Source organism: Sinocyclocheilus anshuiensis, unplaced genomic scaffold, assembly GCF_001515605.1.
Source record: "Sinocyclocheilus anshuiensis isolate Anshui unplaced genomic scaffold, SAMN03320099.WGS_v1.1 scaffold2490, whole genome shotgun sequence".
Lineage (NCBI taxonomy): Eukaryota > Metazoa > Chordata > Actinopteri > Cypriniformes > Cyprinidae > Sinocyclocheilus > Sinocyclocheilus anshuiensis.
Window position 1 is genome coordinate 83,318 of NW_015555992.1, and position 4,428 is coordinate 87,745.

Below are 4,428 nucleotides of genomic sequence, written 5' to 3' on the forward strand. Positions count from 1 at the left end.
AAGAATTGATCTTCCAGAATCTGGCAGTAAGTTTTAGGAGCTCATTTTTGTCAGTCTCTGCAAGACAGACTTTTCAGGGTAGGAGATGGACTAAAAATTAACTTTTCCCAAATCCCAAAACTCACTGCAACATGGAGCTAAGGAGAAAATGTAGAACTTGAAAAATTGGAAAAACAGCTTAGTGAAAAGCGATATTCTGGGGTGTGAATTTGATAGGTGCTTGATATAAAATAAATGGTGCTTTAAAAAGTCCTTGAAAGTCCTTGAATCTGGTGTTCATGAAAGAGTGGTAACCCTGTGTTCTGGTATGGAACAATCATGATTCACGACCCAGTCAGTTCCCAATAGTTTATTTCACTCTGAAAAACATCACATTATGGAAGTAAAATTGGTTTTGAGTGCCATTTCATGTTTACTTCAAAGATGTTCATTTCAAAGATTTTACCTGTCCATTGGAGAATCATTCTGGGGCTTTTTTCTGTCCTAACGTGTATAGGTTTGTGATTTTGTTCCTGCTACATATTTTCATGCCAAATTGTTTATGACAATTTTGACAAGCATTTGTCAAAATAAACCCATGTGACTGTCACTATTTTGAAGTGATAAATTTGTTGTTTGACAGCTAACAGAGTATACGCAAGGGTAAAATAATGTGTCTTGACAGTTTTCTGGCAGAGCATCAGTTTTAAAGTGCTGTGGAAGAAGTAATACTGAACATTCACTTTGTTTTAACTAGCAGGATTCATGGCTCAGTGGACTGTCTGTCAGAGCTGTCCTCGTCTCGGATGAACTATTCCTTCACAGGTGAGCCATTCCGTTGTCTGCTGTCTGATTCCCTCTCCTCTGTCAAAGCTTTTAAGTCTGAAGACAGTTTAGACATTCCTTTTTCATATAAAACTGTAGATTTTTAGATATTTGGTCACTTTTCAGTGGATGTTTGTGTTTGTTTTAATAAGGAATTCGACGCACTCTCAGCACTTCCACAGCCATCGCCACGAAGAGAGAACCGAGCCGCAAAAGTCAAGCAAGCAGGTGAGAGTTATGTTTGAGATGTGTCATAATTTTCTGATCTCATTTTCATCATTGGTTTTTGCGATAATTGGCAACACCAGCTGCAGGATAGTCAGGTCTTATTAGACCATAATCTAAAGAAGCCCATATCTCAAGTATTTTGAAATTCCACTTTCTGGTCAATTTTCAGGTAAAACAGAACTAAAAAGTTATTTTACCTGATAACTAACTAATATACAATAATGAACTAATTTAAAATAAACAGAAATGTATGCATTAATTAGCATTAATTAATGATGGCCAACATGATTTTATACTAAAACCATACATTTAGCCACAATCGAAATTGAAAATAATCTATAATCTAGTAATCTATCAGATTGATTTAACAACAATCAAATAAAAACATTTGTATATAAACATCTTTTTAGTGATACAAGTGTTTATGGAAGCCTGTTTCCACCACTAAATAAACATTTTAAAATGGTAATTGTGACTTTTTATTTCACAGTTCTGATTATTTCTCAGAATTGTGTGATATAAACTAACAATTGCGTGACAAAGACTTTTTTTTCTCAGAATTAAAAGATAAACCTGCAATTGTAAAAAGTCAAATTCTGAGGGAAAAAAGACGATTTTCTTAACATAGCAAGTTTATATATTACAATTCTGATTTTATAACTCACAATTAAGTCAGAATTGTGAGATATAAACTTTGCGACTTTATACCACGCCATTTTGAGAAAAAAAAAAAAAAAAGAGGCCAGAAATCTGAGAAAGTCACAATTACCTTTTTTATATTTATTCAGTGGCGGTAACAAGTTTCCATAGTTTTTATTTCAAATCGTTGCTGTCCTCGTCTCGGATGAACTATTCCTTCACAGGTGAGCCATTCCGTTGTCTGCTGTCTGATTCCCTCTCCTCTGTCAAAGCTTTTAAGTCTGAAGACAGTTTAGACATTCCTTTTTCATATAAAACTGTAGATTTTTAGATATTTGGTCACTTTTCAGTGGATGTTTGTGTTTGTTTTAATAAGGAATTCGACGCACTCTCAGCACTTCCACAGCCATCGCCACGAAGAGAGAACCGAGCCGCAAAAGTCAAGCAAGCAGGTGAGAGTTATGTTTGAGATGTGTCATAATTTTCTGATCTCATTTTCATCATTGGTTTTTGCGATAATTGGCAACACCAGCTGCAGGATAGTCAGGTCTTATTAGACCATAATCTAAAGAAGCCCATATCTCAAGTATTTTGAAATTCCACTTTCTGGTCAATTTTCAGGTAAAACAGAACTAAAAAGTTATTTTACCTGATAACTAACTAATATACAATAATGAACTAATTTAAAATAAACAGAAATGTATGCATTAATTAGCATTAATTAATGATGGCCAACATGATTTTATACTAAAACCATACATTTAGCCACAATCGAAATTGAAAATAATCTATAATCTAGTAATCTATCAGATTGATTTAACAACAATCAAATAAAAACATTTGTATATAAACATCTTTTTAGTGATACAAGTGTTTATGGAAGCCTGTTTCCACCACTAAATAAACATTTTAAAATGGTAATTGTGACTTTTTATTTCACAGTTCTGATTATTTCTCAGAATTGTGTGATATAAACTAACAATTGCGTGACAAAGACTTTTTTTTCTCAGAATTAAAAGATAAACCTGCAATTGTAAAAAGTCAAATTCTGAGGGAAAAAAGACGATTTTCTTAACATAGCAAGTTTATATATTACAATTCTGATTTTATAACTCACAATTAAGTCAGAATTGTGAGATATAAACTTTGCGACTTTATACCACGCCATTTTGAGAAAAAAAAAAAAAAAGAGGCCAGAAATCTGAGAAAGTCACAATTACCTTTTTTATATTTATTCAGTGGCGGTAACAAGTTTCCATAGTTTTTATTTCAAATCGTTGTTGAAATATATTTATTCAAACATATATTAAATAATGAATTTCAAGTAAAAATATGATAACAATGTAATATAGTGCTCATATTTATCTAAATGCTCCTCTCCAGAGTTAGTTTTCCTTGCTGACTAATGAGCTATAGATATTGATTGGCTTTCTTGAGAATATTTAAAGTTATGTGACATGTTGTTTACAAGCTGTTTTATTGACATCTTCCCGGCATTGAAACACCGAGCGATCACATGAGACATGATGCATTTCAGCAAGGTATACTGTTTCTTTCAACTAGGGGTGACCCCAAATAGTCGACGATTCGATGCTTCGATAGGAGGAGCCTGATTCGACTACTAATCTCACAGTCGAATATTCGCGGGGTGTTATGATCATGCCATTTTGGCTATATGGGGGTGCTGAATGTCTGATTTCACATAGAACTACTGGTTTTCTCCCAATAAGTTAATATACAGCCTATTAAGATAATGCTGTAAATAAGAATCTGAAAAAAAAAGTTTTAAATAAATATTTTAACGTGCATGAATAAATCCAACCACCCTTATAGATTTAAGTTTCACGTTTCATAATCTGTGACTGACAGAGGAGCATCTTGGTGGCAGGGATTTAAAACTTTAACAAGACTCAAATTGACACAGGCAGAGTGAATGACTGGATTTTTTCGACCAGGTAGGGTAAGTGATTTCAAAACATTTCATCCGGTTTATATCGCGTATATGTTATTTATCTCGTATAAGATGCATTTGGTTGAGTTACGCTGCAGTAAAGCACTTCATTGTACGGTGATTCGCTTTTCTGTGCGCAGCGCGAGCAGGACAAACAACAATGCAGAATATTATTAACTATGATTGGGACTGTCATATACTGTACATAACATAATGAAAACACTATTATAATAAAACGCTGTGGATTTTTAGAGTTCAGTTGCCGTGTTTCTGCACGTTGTTGCGTGAAGAACGCGTCCACAAAAGGAGTTCATTCAGAGCCACTATAAGTCGTAATATTAATGTCATGTTGTATAAATAACGAAGTGTATTCTATATGAGATAAATGATGAGTTATATCCCATTGATTAAAAACCTGCCATCAAATGCTTACTTCTACTGGTCATCTTCAGTGCGTGCAGCTCAAAACAGAAATGCAGAACATTAATAACTGTCATATAGGCTACATAACGTTATAATGAGAGCACTATTGTAAAAAAAATGTTGTGAATTCTTAGGGTTTCGCTGATGTTTAATGTTAACTATCTTTTAATCAAAACATAAAACATTATTTACCCCGTTTGTATCTGTGAGGCGTCTGTTACACATTTTCCCTGCGTGTTAACGTCAGTAATTATGACTGTCGAATGTCTGATTTGACTCTTGGTAATGTATTTTGCCCCCGCCCCAAACATATAATTCGACTCTCAGTCGACTATCAGCAAGATTCGAAACTTCCGATTCGACTATGAAAATCCTTAGTAGGT

General features: G+C 33.9%; 1 long non-coding RNA gene across 1 annotated transcript; it reads left to right on the forward strand.

Annotated features, from left to right (window-relative positions):
* Positions 1–1,860: 1,860 nt before the first annotated feature.
* On the forward strand, positions 1,861–3,786 carry LOC107676113 (uncharacterized). Its single transcript, XR_001632692.1, has 3 exons — positions 1,861–1,895; positions 2,048–2,123; positions 3,541–3,786. It is a non-coding gene; the product is annotated as an uncharacterized LOC107676113 (long non-coding RNA).
* The last annotated feature ends 642 nt before the right edge of the window (positions 3,787–4,428 follow it).